The following is a 16,822-nucleotide window of genomic DNA, read 5'->3' as shown; positions in this document are numbered from 1 at the left end:
CTACCCACTCATACTCTCCCCCTCATCACAGGAAGGCGTATTGGCCATTGCCAGGTCTTCCCAAGATTCCAGGCATCGGTGCCATCTTTAAAACCAACCTTGCACCCGGTCAAGAAAGCTAGCTAGTAACATAAAAATAGATTAGTGCTGTTCCTGTAGAAAATGAATCTGGGAATTGTTAATGGAAAATAAAGAATCAGTGGAAGCTTTGAATGGCTGCTTGTTGTCTGCCTTCACAGGAAAAGATTTTAAACACTTCCCAAAGATAATGGAAAATCAAGTAGGATAGGGAGACGTGAACTTAAAATAAATACCATCATTAGGGAAAAGGTGTCAGGAAAACCATAAGATGCAAAGGCTAATAAGACTCCAGGAGCAGATGGTTTGATCCTAGGTCATAAAAGAAGTCGTGGAAAAGACAGTAAACACATGGGTTGGAATATTCCAAAATTCCTTTGATTCTGGAGAGGTCCTGGTCGACTGGAAAATAGCAGATGGTATACTTTTATTCAAGAAGGGAGGGAGGCAAAAAGAAGGAAATTGTAGGCCAGGTAGCCCAACATCTCTCACAGGCAATGTACTAGAATCCATCATTAAGGATTTTATAGAAGGGTATTTTGAAAATCACAATGTGATTATGCAGAGTCAAAGTGAATTTTTCAGAGGGAAACCTTTTTTTTAGCCTATCCACGTTTTTTGACAAAGGAACACTCAGAATGGGTAGCGAGAAGCCAGTTGATACAGTGTATTTTGATTAACAAAAGACAAGGTAATGCATAACATCAAGGGTTGCAGCATTAGATAAGGACATATTGTGTAGTAAATAACGGATTACCATAAAAAATAGATTTACCAGGAGCTACCAGGAATAGCTACCAGGAAACAGGAATTAGGAATAAATGGGAATTTTTTAGGCTGGCAAGCTGTAACAAGTGGAGTACTAGGTATTAGTATTAGATGCTATAATAGTGATCAGATTGAACGGTGAAGTAGGTTCGAAGGACTGAATGGCCTATTCCTATTCCTCGTTTCAATGTTTCTGTTACAGGGAACAATGCTGAGGTCCTCAACTATTTATAATTCAAACCAATGATGTGGATGAAGGGATTGAGTTTATGAGCTAAATTTGCTGATGACAGCAAATTAAGTAGAAAAGTAACTTGTCAAGAGAAGATCAAGAGTTATAGAGAGGGAAGGTGCACAGGCAAAACATTTACACATGGAGGAGAACTTTGTATAAATGTGAAACTGTCCATTTTGACAGGAACAATGGAAAAGCAGTATATTATTTAAATAGAGAGAAATTGTACAGGAGGCTAGGTGTTCCTGTCCTACTGCTCATGCTACCATTACCCAGAGGGCCAGGTACCCATATTCGGGGTAAGGACCTGGGTCTTCCAGTCTTTGTATAACCCGAGACCAGACATACCCTGACAAATGTATTAGAAGACCCCTTATAAGTTCTGGCATACTTGACATCCCATTTCCTCACTAACCAACCCAGCAGCATACCCCCTCACCCACCTGCTATCTGGTGTTAAATCATTATCGATAGCTAAAATAACACGATTCCTGCTATACTTTCACAGTACAATGAGAATCCACCCACATCTGGCAACAATTTCCTGATTGACTGATTGTCTATGGCTGAAATGAATGACAGTGAATTCGTGGTTTGGAGAATCCATCTGCCTGATCCTGAGTAAGTCAGCCCTCTTGTAACGTCCCAATTCCACCAAACGTGCATTAATTCCAGAGGTTTCACACAGATGAAAATGGGAATCGGGTCCAAGGGGAACGCACCAATGGAAAAAGCCCTCAACATTACCGCAGATGTTGGGGAGTGACAAGTGATGCAGGGCAATACGGATTGCAAATGAGCTAATCTAATTTGTACAATACATACATTGCTTTCTGTGCAAAAGACAAACGTTGGTTGCTGATGCATTTGCTGCTCAACGTGTCACAATATTCTGACAGATGGAGAGCCTTATGTCTTCCTACGCGTTGCAGTAAGCTGTTTTTGCTGCTGGATACACATCTGAAATGATCTGGTTAAAAGATGCACCTTGCAGTCAGCACTTTGATGCTTGGAATCAGCACAGGAGAATAACAAATGCAATCAGCCTAAAAAATAAACATAATCTTCCAAGCCAGAGTGCACTTTCTTTATCAGTCCGCTTGCTGGGATGTAATTAGAACTCCACCATATTAGATTACACATAAGGAGGCAGAAGGGTTGCAGCTGGGCATGAATCATAGCAAATAAGAAAGCAATTGATGTGCTACGGTGGTAATCAGTCAGATCTTGTCATTGCAGGTGCACAGCACAGTGAAGCCATTCGGCTCATCAGGGAGCTAGCTTAACGCGACTCAAAACCATTTATGGATTATGAAGGATGTTCTGCCCTAGAAAAGAGAGAGGCTTCTTGCATATTCACTAGCTGTCCCTTGCTTTTCGCTCTGCAGGATCCTGCTCATCATAATTCATACCGTAGACATATATAAATGCAATTCATTTGAGTTAAACTCCCACGTCATCTTCAGGTGAAGCACGATTAGTGATAATAGGATAATTGGTCCAGGGTGTGCAGACATATTTCAGCCTCACTTTGAAAGCAGACATTTATCCTTATTTGTAGTATTGTGAGTTGATTTTACTATTGATATCTAAATAAGCAAAACTTATTGGTGTTTGGGAAATAGGGGAATAGTAGAGTTGATGGAATTGGGAGAAGCTGAGAGATACAAACGTGTGATAAGCCAGAACCAGCAGTGATGGGAGTGTATGTGTGACATGTGTCAGTGTGAAATGTTTACATAGGCAGCTTTGATCTTAACAGTGGGAAAATTGACACGAATGGAAGTGTGATAACTGGCAGTGCAACTTTATACATATGAAATATGTTCAAATGAAGGAATAAGAATATAGCATAAATCATGGTACATAAATATTGCAGAAGAATCAATGGCGTTAATTGAGGGAACTTCCTGAAGAGTCTTTCCACTTGTAAAATAGGCGATTTACAAAGTGTTTAGTTTTGTCACAATTTTGTATCAACCTTTCTCATGACAATTTGCTTGATCCTCCTTTATCAGGGTAATAGCCTGTGCAAACTTGTCACACTGTTACTGTAGAATCAAGCCATTGAGTGACATTGTCTTACCCCCTGCACTTTTACAATCTGGTTGGGGACTGTTAATATTTAAAAAGAAAGCAAAACATCTCCTTTTAATCCATTCAACTATGTCACAAAATTTAAATTATTTAACAAAATTATTTTTGTTGTGTACAAGAGAATGAAATTAAACAATCAGTCTTGACACCATTTATTTAATATGATAGTCTATAACAACGTGTGTTATGCACACAGACAACTTCTGTAATGAATTATTTCATAAAACACATCAATTTTAAAGCTACATACTTCCATCTGTAAGTATGCCATATGTAACTATATGTAATTCTCCTCAGCACCAGCTACGCTCAGAGATAAAAATTTTATTTACCATATTGAGAATATGGATGGCTCAGTTGCCGGTTCTGATGACTTTCAATACTTCTTAGCTAAGAGATTTTTGCATATGTCAAGGCTCTGTGTGAACCATTGTAGATTATTCCACTACTGTCAAACCAGGCAATCTTCGAATTTGTGTTCCCTCATAAAATTCAAACAGAGATTAAGTTTCATCTACTTTCCATGTGGCCCATAATGATAAAAGTGCTTTGTTCTCCTTCCTTGTAGGTCTGTCCAGTTATCATTTACTATGGCTATCTTCTCTCAGTGAGCTGCAAATCACACAAATTAGCACAAAACGCAGAGTGGATGCAGGCTGTATGTGTCATAACTACACCACATGTTAGCATGGGACCTGAGGGCTGCAGGAGTGGGAGTCCATCCTCTCTAGTGGCTGTGGAGGTGACAGTCACTTTGAACACCTATGAATCTGGCTCCTTCAAGGGACCAACGGGTGACCTGTGTGGGATCTCTCAATTGTACCTTCACAAATGTATCAGGACAGTGACCAATGCCATCTGTGCAAGGTCACAGTGGTTCTTAATGCTATCAATGCTGCAGCCCAGGCACTAAGATTTGGGTACAGAGGTGACTTCCTCCGGGAGCAGGGTGCCATTTACTGCACACACGTGGCACTGACAGGGGCACATCACCACAGTGTACAATTCATCGACAGGAAGGGATTAATGTGCAGCTAATCTGTGATAACCATTACCACTTCCTGCAGCAGTGTGCCCATTACCCTGGCAGCTGGTTTGGCTCCTACTTCCTGGAGGACTCTCACGTATCTGGCAGGTTTGAGGGTCCAGGGGCCTTACTGGTAGACAACAGCTACCCACTGCGACCATGGCTGATGGCACCATCGTACACTCCCTGACTGATGCAGGGCACAGAAACAAAGCTGTTCACACTTCGACCAAGGCTATGTTGGTGCAGACGATAGGCTGCCGAAGTTCCACTGTCTGGGGTTAAGGGACCCCTCCGGTATTGTTAGGACAGAGTGTGCTCAATCAGCCTGACATCCTGCGCACTGTACGTATGGAACAGGTACAGAGGCAATGTGATAGATGCTGGAGGAACAGGAGCAGTCTTCTGAAGAAGAGGAGGAGAATGGGTTGGAGGAAGTTCTCTTTGCCCATGAGGGAGCTCAGCTGCATTAGGCTTTACAAGGGAGAGACGACCTGATTGACACCCAGTTCCAGGGGATGAGAACTGGCTGCAGTAGACCATCATGAAATGGAAAATAGTCATTGGTCATGAAGCCGGTATTTGGTTTGCATGATGGGCATGAACCACAGCCTCATTCATTTCTTCAATTAGCATGTGTTGCTTTTGCTATCTCTAAATAAGAGCTCAATTTTGGAATTGTTCAATTGCTTAGCTGTATGTCATGTTCCCATACTGGACAATGACAGATTGTAGGTGTCCAGTGGGTTTTGGCAATAAAGTAGTGGTGATTGAGAGAGGGTGGTTAGAAAGCTTATATCTAAGGACAGGTAAAGTGTGTGGCCTGCAGATTAAACAGCAACTGGAATGAGAGAATGGGGTTGTATGTGTGAGGCAGTGTCAGCCATGCCAGCTACGTGCTGTGAGCAGCATGGCTTTGTGACTGCTGGTGAGAAGCAATGCCAGAGTGCCAATGGCTGCCCAGGTGCATAGCAGTCTTTTAAAGATGGCATAGTCACCAAGGAGCCAGCCATTCAGTGGTTATGCAGCGAGTGATGAGTTGTTTCAGGGATGGTAAGTGATAGGTTTGGGTTAGAATCACACAGATGAATACTATAGGGGCAAGGTAGATAGTTAATGAGCTGAGTTTGGTAAGATACATTGAGAGATCTCACTGTACTTCATGGAGAGAAACCCCCCATGAAATGTGATGGAACTGACATTTTGCCAAACAAACGTAAGTTTCAGACCCACATTTCCAATACAGTGCACTATTTCAGTCTCATTATTTAAGGAAGAATGTAAATGCATTACAGGTGTCTCAAAAGAGGTTTACAGGATTGATACCTGGAAGGAGCAGCTTATCTTATGGGAATAGGTTGGACAAGCTGGAGTTTAGAAGGATAAAGGGTGATTTGATTGAAGTATGTAAGATTCTGAATGGTGGAATGTCAAAGTGTCGCAATGTCACAAAATGGATGTCAAAAGGAATGTCCAGTCCAGGACTAAGGAGCAAAAAGAGAAATTGCTTGGAGAGCTCAGCGGGTCTGGCAGCATCTGATAAAGTCATAGAGAGGTACAGCACGGAAACAGATCCTTCAGTCCAATTCCTCCATGCCAACCAGATATCCTATATAAATCTAGTCCTATTTGCCAGCATTTGACACATATCCCTCTGAACCCTTCCTATTCATATACCCATCTAGATGGGTATAAAAGCTATAATTGTAGCAGCCTCCACCACTTCCTCTGGCACCTCATTCCATACATGCACCACCCTCTGCATGAAAAATTTGCCCCTTAGGTCCCTTTCATATTAAATGGGGAGGTGATGGCCCAGTGGTATTATCCAGAAAGCCAGATAATGTTCTGAGAAACCTGAGTTCAAATCCTGCCATGGCAGATGGTGGAATTTGAATTCAATAAATATCTGGAATTAAGAATCTAATGATGACTGTGAATCCATTGTCAATTGTCGGAAAAACCCATCTGGTTCACCATTGTCCTTCAGGGAAGGAAACTGCCATCCTTACCTGGTCTGGCCTATATGTGACTCCAGACCCACAGCAATGTGGTTAACTCTTAACTGACTTCTGGGCAATTAGGGATGGGCAATAAATGCTGCCTGGCCAGTGATGCCCTCATCCTGTGAATGAATAAGGAAAAAAAAATATATTTCCCCTCTCACCTTAAACCTATGCCCTCTAGTTTTGGACTCCCCACCCTGGAGAAAATACCTTGTCTATTTACCCTATCCATGCCCCTCATGATTTTATAAACCTCTACAAGGGCACCCCTCAGCCTCCTACATGCCAGGGAAAATAGCCTCAGCCTATTTAGTCTGTCTCTACAGCTCAAATCCTCCAACTCTGGCAACATCCTCGTAAATCATTTTTGAACCCTTTCTAGTTTTGCAGCATCCTTCCTATAGCAGGGAGACCAGAATTGCATGCAATATTCCAAAAGTTGCCCACCCAATGTCCTGTACAGCTGCAACATGATCTCCTAACTCCTATATTCAAGGCACTGACTAATAACGGCAAGCGTACCAAATGCCTTCTTCACTATCCTATCTACCTGCGACTCCACTTTCAAAGAACTATGAACCTGTACTTCAAGGTCTCTTTGTTCAGCAACAATCTCCAGGACCTTACCGTTAAGTGTATAAATCCCGCCCTGATTTGCTTTTCCAAAATGCAGCACCTCACATTTATATAAATTAAACTCTATTTGCCACACCTCAGTCCATTGGCCCATCTGTTCAAGGTCCTGTTGTACTTTGAGGTAACCTTCTCCATACTGTCCATCACACCACTAATTTTAGTGTCATCTGAAAGCTTACTAACCATACCTCCTACATTCACATCCAAATCATCTGCATGATGACAAAAAGCAGTGGACCCAGCACCAATCCTGGTGGCACACCACGGGTCACAAACCTCCAGTCTGAATAGCAACCCTCCACCACTAACCCCTGCTTTTTACCTTTGAGCCAGTTCTGTATCCAAATACCTAGTTCTCCCTGTATTCTGCGTGATCTAACTTTGCCAACCAGTCTACTATGAGGAACCTTGTTGAATGCCTTACTGATGTCCATATAGATCACGTCCACCACTCTGCTCTCATCGACCCTCTTTGTTACTTCTTCAAAGACTCTATAGTGAGACACAATTTCCCATGCACAAAGCCATGTTGACTATCCCTAATCAGTCCTTGCCTTTCCAAATACATGTAAATCCTGTCCCTCAGGATCCCTTCCAACAACTTGCCCACCACTGATCTCAGGCTCACTAGTCTGTTGTTCCCTGGCTTTTCCTTACCACATTTCTGAATTAGTGGCGCCACATTAGCCAAACTCCAGTCTTCCGGCACCTCACTGGTGGCTATCAATGATACAAATATCTCAGCAAGGAACCCAGCAATCACTTCCCTAAACTTCCCACAGAGTTCTAGGGTAAACCCAATCAGATCAGAATTAAGGTTTTGGGCCCATTGACTCTTCTTCAGAACTGCTTTCTCTCCACAAATGCTGCCAGATCCGCTGAGTTCTCCCAGCAATTTCTATTTTTGTTCCAGATTTGCAGCGTCCACAGTGCTTTGGTTTTTTGACCAAAACTGTTTTATAACGAGGTGTTGCCCTTTCAGGACAGAGATATGGAGATTATTTTCACTCAGAGCTGTGCAACTTTGGAACCCTCTGCCTCAGAATGTGGAGGACGTAGGGTCATTGAATTTTTTTTAAAATAGAGGTAGGGAGATACCTATTAGGCAGGAGAATCAAAGGTTATTGGGGATAGATGGGAATAAAGAATTCGAACACAAACAGATGAGCCGTGACGTTATTTAGTGGCAGAGCAGCCTCGAGGATTAAATCTACTTTTAAACTGAATGTTCTTACCCTGTTACATGATTGGTTTAGTATTGCAAAAGCCAAGTCCAAGGTTGTGTGGACAAAAGTTCAAATCCTACCAAATCCTGGTGGAATTTCAATTTAATGTATCAACAATTAAAAGCTGGTGTCAGTAATGGCGACCATGAAACAACTGAATTGTAGTAAAAATTATCTCTCAGTCTTTCCTGGGCCTGGCCTACACATGACTCCAGACCCACAGTAATGCTGACGTTTAATTGCCCTCTGAAAAGACCAAGCCAGTCATGCCAAACTGCTATATAATAGTCAGGGGAGTGTTGGTGTAGCTCCACCAACTAGACTACAGCAGTTCGAGAAGGTGGTTCACCATCAGCTTCTCGAGGGCAGTTAAGAATAGGTAACGAGTTATCCCCTTGTCAACAACACTCATGTCTTATGAAATAAAAGTTAAAAGATAAATAAAAGTAGGCTGTGTGTGTGCCTGTACATGTGTGAGATAAGGGAGAGGACAGACTTCTTGCTAGAATTTTTGTTTTGCATTCTTCAAAAGTTAGAAAATCTATTCAGCTTTGAAAAAGTGGAGTAGAATCTAAATTACTGCGTATGCATAAAACTGGTATTGCAGACTGATGATCTATTATAGATACCAACCATTTTCATTTCCTCTGGGACACCCTGAAGTTGCTGCAGCGCAGAATTCAATAGCGGCCTGAAAGGGTCGTTCATCAGGCTTTCAAATGGAATATCTATTTACTTGCAAATGTGGCCACTTTGTCAGTAGTCTTGTATTTATCTTCATGCCCTAGACAAATACACCTTCAACTGCATGTATCTTCCACATATCATACACACGACCATCTGATCAAGAATGCTCGCTAAATTTTACAGTGTGTCATTTGACACTCGACTGCAACCAGGCTTTTAATGAGAGACCATGCTATGTGTATGAGATTTTGTTAAATTTGTTCATGGGATGTGGGTGTCGCTGGCATTTATTGTCCATTCCTAATTACCCTGGAGAAGATGGTGGTGCGTTAAAACCCACTTCCTTGCCTGGGTGCTAAGTTTTGCATGCATGGTGTATCTTTGCCATGACAGTCGTATGTAATGAGAATGACTCACCCCTTGCCTTGTGTGCCTGGTTGCCCATTCAGTGAGGTTTGCTGCTGTGTGTGCGTGCCTTAATACGTTTTGTGGAATTCCTTCCTGGCACCTAAGCCCTAAGGTGGACCAGCTGCAAAACTGTGCCATTTCTGCTACTTGCGGGCTGGTTGGCTTTATTTTCTTTATGCCACATGTCCGTCATCAAGGCCCATTGTGAGAGCAGCCTAGCAGTGTCCAAATCCTGAAGGATAGCACCGTCATGACATCCAGAATTGTTACAGAAATATTGATATATTTTCCAGAGCACGGGCTAAAAACTCGAAATGTGGAAGCCAAGTTTAAACCTCTCCAGGCTCTGCAATCTACACAATGCAGATCTGGAACAGTTAGTATTCATACAGCCAGGCCTTGGACAATCAGCTTCCTGTTGAAACTAGGCAGGCCTGGAACTGCCTGGCCAGCTAGTAATGGCCATATTGGTTCAGAATGAGCCTTCAGTGAAGCTGCTTTGTAAGAAGAATGTTATGCAGTCTTGGTGACACCCAGTTCGGTCGGAGGCCTCAATAGGAGGCATAGTGTGACAAGGTCAGCACTTGACAGTCGAACATTCAAAACTGTGTTCTGCAACCTCCAAATATGGAACATAGTCACCTCATTGGATCTTCCTGTCCCCTGCTCAATGCTAGTATTGCACACGGGCCACAGAATTTTCAGGAAGGGCACAAGGGGGTATAAAAGGAGCAAGCATGAGCCAGCACTCTCTCTGCTTCTCGTACCTTCTTCAACGGCGTCTCCAAAAAGTACCTTCAACTGGCAGCTGAGCCATCTCCAGCTCCTTGTACCTCGCGGTGAGCATTGTCCAGACCCAGAGAAGCCACCTCAGTGAGGCGGCCCAAAGACCAGAACCAGCCTGGGACGAAAGGGGAAAACCCTAATCAACAATTGCAGATCGTCCAACCCTCAAAGTAGGTGGGGAGGCTGAGGAACAGCCTCTCCCAGCCTTAATGGAGCTGGTATTGTCAGTCTTTTCAGGCAAATAGTTTGAATACAATGGCAGGGACCTATAGATAGGGTGGAGCGAATTCTCAGAAGCATGTGGTAGAATTAGATAGTTAGTGTAGGTTTACTTAGAGATTTAAGAGTTTTCACTGAAGAGTCCTGTGAAGGGATTGATAGAATTGGATAGAGTTTAATGAAAATATAATAGCACCATCTGATAAATATTGTTTTTCCTTGATAAAGTGTTCAATAAAGTTGTGTTGGACCTTACCCTGATTCTTGTAATGTATAAAAAATAAAGGTTACTTCAAGGTTAGTCAGGGTAATTTGGCCACCTTTCACTTTACAACAATTGTTGCCAATTCCAGCCGCACCCCTGAGGCTGGAACTGGCTTCACCATGATTACTAATGGCAGCAGTCCCAGTAACATTAATGATCTAGAAGCCTGCTGAAAGAAGACACGGTGGTTACCAGGGTGACATCCCAAATCTCCATGACAGCACTCTAAGTATCCATGGGAGTACCACCAGTTGCCATTACAGCTTCTGGAGGAGTGAGCTGCACTACAGATATCTCTGGAGAATCACACATTCTACAGTGACCAGCAGTGTTGCAAAGCCATCATGCAGCTTCCTGCAGGTACGGAAGGTTGAAGACTTATCATGGGGCTGAACGTAGATGAGACTACGACTCTAGGAACAGTTAAACAGTTAGGGCGCAGGCTTCTAAGTCTCCTCAGTTGCCTCGCGGGCATTAGTGATCACGTTTGAAACTAGTTTATTATAGCACGAAGGGGAGAGGATTATAAATGTCATGCCAACTCATCACATTGCATTACTGGGTTCTGAAGCCCAGTCTGATCTGGTTTTGTTACTAACAACCCTTCAGCAGGCTTCCAGATAGACTTTGTCATGCTGTTGTCATTCAAGCAGGTGCGCACTTGCTTCTGTTCCCTCTTTCTCTCTTTCCCTTGGCTATTTCTTGTGGTACAGAAATCAGCCCAACAAATTGAAAGAAACAATTATTTACAGCGATTAATCCACCGACATTATAGACTGGTCAAAAAAAAGCTGGAGAAAGCTTTGGATGAATCTTTTAGAGCAAAGGGAAAGATATAAAGGCTAATTGATATAAATCGTGCGTCAGTGTTAAGTGGGAACTGTGCCAATCAACTACTTGCTGAGAAAACACTCGGAGAACAGTGCAGCAATTGACCCCAAACTGATCTGCAGCCAATTGGTGAGCCTCTTGTCAACACTGTCACCCTGGGAAGATGACAAGTGGGGCATAGTACAATCCCACATAAAGGGAACATATCCATTAACTGTTTGGTTCAACACTTAGCCTGTTCCTCTATGTTCAGACAATTTGTGAAAAGTAGTTCAGACTCATGCTGAGCAAGAAAAGCACCGAAAGCAAAAGATGGCAGGTTAGAGGAGCAGATAGGGGAGCATTGGCAAAGGGGGAAAATTCCTGGTGGTTGGTGCAAAGGGCTCCAGGTCATAAAATGTATGGTCACCTCAATGGTTCACACGGTGAAGAAACTGGTATGTTTGATATTGGACATGTCAGCAGACGAAACATTTGTAGGAATTTGTACCAGCAAGATGCACCAAACTGAAAAGGGGATACAACATGAAAACAACAAACCTGTTATAAAAGTTGCTGCAGCCAAAATGTGTCCTCTCCCCTTTACTCACCAATCTATGTTAAACATCCGTTTTCCTGAGCATCTTTAAAAATCAGCGTGAAGTGGACTGCACTCTGTAACTCTATGACTCTCTCCCTTTGACTTGATGACTACTGTGCGTTGTCTCTCATTTTTTCCTAATCTATTGAATTCCTATAATGATTTCAATTGTAGCCTCTTGGGGGTTTATTTTGGTAACATTAGAATTTTCTGGGTGGATAAATAAAACAAAACTTTCAATAACACATGATTATTGATTACAATCCAAATGGTGTACTAAATAGATGTAAAGGTTGTCGAAAGGCCATGAAACAACTCAAGTCAAAGCAGCAGGAAACAAAAATGGTGCCTTGATGGAGCGTGATTACACTGGACTACACTGGATATCTGGAAATTTCCATCCAATTGTGCCAGTGTTTCCAGCATCCTCATCAAATCAATATTCATTACCCTCTACTTCCTTGTTCCCAAAATTTTTGCCTAGTCTCTCCTTAAATATATCTGTGCAGTAGTACAATTGCAATGAGTCGAATTCAGATAGCTCAAAATTCCAGTTGTGGGAACGTTGTCAAGTATTCCCACTGGCGGAATGGGAAATCCTGCAGAAGGATTTGATCTGATTTATTGCTGTCACATGTACTGAGGCACAGTGAAAAGTATTGTCTTACACGCTTTACAGGCAGATCGTATTATACACGTGCATCAGGGTAACAGAACAGAGTAACAGGATACAGTGTTACAGTTGCCAAGAAGGTGCAGAGAAAGATCAACATTAACATTAAAGAGGTTCGTTCAAAGGCTGATCACAGCAGGGAAGAAGCTGTTCTTGAATCTGTTCATATGTATACACAAATTTTTATATCTTCTGCCCGATGGAAGACGGTGAAAGAGAGTAAAACCGGGGTGTGAAGGGACTTTGATTATGTTGGTTGCTTTCGCAATGCAGCAGGAAAGGTAGATGAAGTTAATAGATGGAAGGTTGGTTTGCTTGAAGGACTGGCTGTGTTCACAACTCTCTGTGATGTGGATGATAATCCAAAGTTCTGGACTGGCAACTCTGAATTAGCTGAACTTGGGGATTCTTGTCAAATTACTGGGCCAATCAATCAAAGAGTGTGGCTAGGCCATGCGAGAGCGTTAAATCACAGGCAGACTGACAGTAATTGCTGCAACATGGTCTCGCCCCAACAGACCGTTTAAAGGCTGATAAAACCCCACAATTTAAAGATGAAATGTGCAATGATGGGACGTAGAGTATAGAATGTACCAACTTTAACGGCACTGAAAAGCTGCTGCTCCTAGCGACAGGAAAGTGCAAAAAGGCCACGTTGCATTTTCCAAGGATTGTGAGGCTAACAGAAACACCTGGAAAGTTCCAGCACTTTTGAGGCGTGGATCAGGAAAGTGGACAAAACATGTCAAATGGAAGAAAATGAAGATTAACCCACTGTGCTGGCTATGAAGATTCTGATGAATGTCTGTCTGCTCACCAAAGCGTTGCCCTGGCAGAAGCTGTGAAGGCTGTAGAGATGCTCTGGGTTTGAGCACTGCAGAACAAAACCAAGCTTTGATGCTGAACAAGAGCTCTGGAGAAGATGCAGCAAGTTGTAACAAAACCAAGCAGGTTGGTACAGCAGAAGGGTGTAAGAGCATAATGGGGTGGCAATGGCTTAGTGGTATTATCGCTACTCTATCAATCCAGAAACTCAGCAAATATTCTGGGAACCTGACTTCAAATCCCACCATGTCAGTTGTGGAATTTGAATTAAAATAAGAATCTACTGACGACCATGAAACAATTGTCAATTACCAGAAAAACCCATCTGTTTCACTAATGCCCTTGTGGGAAGGAAACTGCCATCCTTACCTGGTCTGGCCTGCATGTGACTCCAGATCCACAATGATGTGGTTGACTCTCAATTATCCTCTGAAATGGCCTGGCAAGCCACTCAGTTGTACCAATCGCTACAAAGTCTCAACAAAGAAATGAAGCTAGACAGATTACCTAGCATTGATTGGGAGAACTGTCTCACAGAATAGTCAAGCAACAGCCTGACCTAGTCGTACACACAGAACTATACCTTACAGACAATATCCCAAACACCACCATCACCATCCCTGGATATGTCCTGTCCCACCGGCAGGACAGACCCAGCAGAAGTGGTGATACAGTGGTATACATGCGGGAGGGAGTTGCTCTGGGAGTCCTCAACATTGACACTGGACTCCATTAAGTCTCATGGCGTCAGGTTAAACATAGATGAGGAAACCTCTTGCTGATTATGACGTATTGCCCTCTCTCCTCTGTTGAATTGGTACTCCTCTCCATATTGAACAACACTTGGAGGAAGCACTGAAGCTGGCAAGAACACAGTATGTACTCAGGGTGGGGGACTTCAATGTCCACCACCAAGAGTGGCGCAGCAGCAGTACTACTGATCAAGCTGGTCGGGTCCTAAAGGACACAGCTGCTAGACTGGGTCTGCGGCAGGTGGTGAGGGAACCAACAAGACGGAAAAACATACTTGACCTCATCCTCACCAATCTACCAGCTGCAGATGCATCTGTCCATGACAGTATCAGTAAAAGTGACCACCGCACAGTCCTTATGGAGACAAAGTCCTACCTTCACATTGAGAATAACATCTATTGTGTTGTGTGGCACTATCACCGTGCTAAATGGGACAGACTTCAAACAGAACTCAAGACTGGGCATCCATGAGGTGCCATCAACAGTAGCAGAATTGTACTCCAGCACATTCTGTAACCTCTTGGCCTGGCATATCCCCCACTCAACCATTACCATCAAGCCAGGAGATCAACCCTCGTTCAACAGAGAAAGTGCAGAGGTCATGCCAGGAGCAGCACCAGGCACACCTAAAAATGAGGAGCCAACCTGGTGAAGCCACCAAACAGGATTACCTGTGTGTATCAAATAGCATAAGCAGCAAGTGATAAACAGAGCTAAGTGATCCCACAATCAACGGATCACATCTAAGCTCTGCAGTCCTGCCACATCCAGTTGTGAACGGTGGTGGACAATTAAACATCTCACTGGAGGAGGAGGCTCCACAAATATCCCCATCCTCAATGATGGAAGAGCCCAGCACATTAGTGCAAAAGATAAGGCTGAAGCATTCGCAGCAATCTTCAGCCAGAAGTGCCGAGCGGATGATCCATCTCGGCCTCCTCCAGTGGCCCCCAGCATTACAGATACCAGTCTTCAGCCAATTCAATTCACTCCACGTGATATCAAAAAATGGTTGGAGACACTGGATACTGCAAAGGCTATGGGCCCTGACAACATTCCAGCAATAGCACTGATGCTCCAAAACTTGTCACTCCCCTAGCCAAGCTGTTCCAGTACAGTTACAACACTGGTATCTACCCGATAATGTGGAAAATTGCCCAAGTATGTCCTGTACACAAAAAGCCGGGCAAATCCAACCTGGCCAGTTACTGCCCCATCAGTCTACTCTCGATCATCTGTAAAGTGATGGAAAGTGTCATCAACAGCACTATCAAGCAGTACCTACTTACCAATAACCTGCTCAGTGACACCCAGTTTGGGTTCTGCGAGGGCCACGCAGCTCCTGACCTCATTACAGCCTTGGATCAAACATCGACAAAAGAGCTGAATTCTAGAGCTGAGGTGAGAGTGACAACCTTTGACATCAAGGCCGCATTTGACCGAGTGTGGCATCAAGGAGCCCTAGCAAAACTGGAATCAAAGAACAAAGGACAAAGAAAATTACAGCACAGGAACAGGCCCTTCGGCCCTCCAAGCCTGTGCCAATCCAGATCCTCTATCTAAACCTGTTGCCTATTTTCCAAGGATCTGTATCCCTCTGCTCCCTGCCCATTCATGTATCTGTCTAGATACATCTTAAATGACGCTATCGTGCCCGCCTCTACCACCTCCGCTGGCAACGTGTTCCAGGCACCCACTACCCTCTTCGTAAAGAACTTTTCAGGCATATCTCCCTTAAACTTTTCCCCTCTCACCTTGAAATAGTGACCCCCTAGTAATTGAGTCCCCCACTCTGGGGGGGAAAAAGCTTCTTGCTATCCACCCTGTCTATACCCTCATGATTTTGTAGACCTCAATCAGGTCCCCCCTGAACCTATGTCTTTCTAATGTAAATAATCCTAATCTACTCAACCTCTCTTCATCGCTAGCGCCCTCCATACCAGGCAACATTCTGGTGAACCTCCTCTGCACCCTCTCCAAAGCATCCACATCCTTTTGGTAATGTGGCGGCCAGAACTGTACGCAGTATTCCAAATGTGGTCGAACCAAAGTCCTATACAACTGTAACATGACCTGCCAACTCTTGTACTCAATACCCCGTCCGATGAATGAAAGCATGCCGTATGCCTTCTTGACCACTCTATCGACCTGCGTCGCCACCTTCAGGGTACAATGGTCCTGAACACCCAGATCTCTCTGTGCGTCAAGTTTCCCCAGGGCTTTTCCATTTACCATATAGTTTGCTCTTGAATTGGATCTTCCAAAATGCATCTCCTCGCATTTGCCTGGATTGAACTCCATCTGCCATTTCTCCGTCCAGCTGTCCAATCTATCTATATTCTGCTGCATTCTCCGACAGTCCCCTTCACTATCTGCTACTCCACCAATCTCAGTGTCATCTGCAAACTAGCTAATCAGACCATTTATACCTCCCTCCAGATCATTTATGTATATCACAAACAACAGTGGTCCCAACACGGATCCCTGTGGAACACCACTGGTCACAGTTCTCCATTTTGAGAAACTCCCTTCCACTACAACTCTCTGTCTCCTGTTGCCCAGCCAGTTCTCTATCCATCTAGCTAGTACACCCTGGACCCCATGCGACTTCACTTTCTCCATCAGCCTACCATGGGGAACCTTATCAAACGCCTTACTGAAGTTCATGTATATGACATCCACAGCCCTTCTCTCATCTATCAACTTTGTCACTTCCTCAAAG

The sequence above is a fragment of the Rhincodon typus genome, chromosome 5 (genome assembly GCF_021869965.1).
Source record: "Rhincodon typus isolate 14 chromosome 5, sRhiTyp1.1, whole genome shotgun sequence".
NCBI classification, from domain to species: Eukaryota; Metazoa; Chordata; class Chondrichthyes; order Orectolobiformes; family Rhincodontidae; genus Rhincodon; species Rhincodon typus.
Note: the sequence above shows the minus strand (reverse complement) of the source record.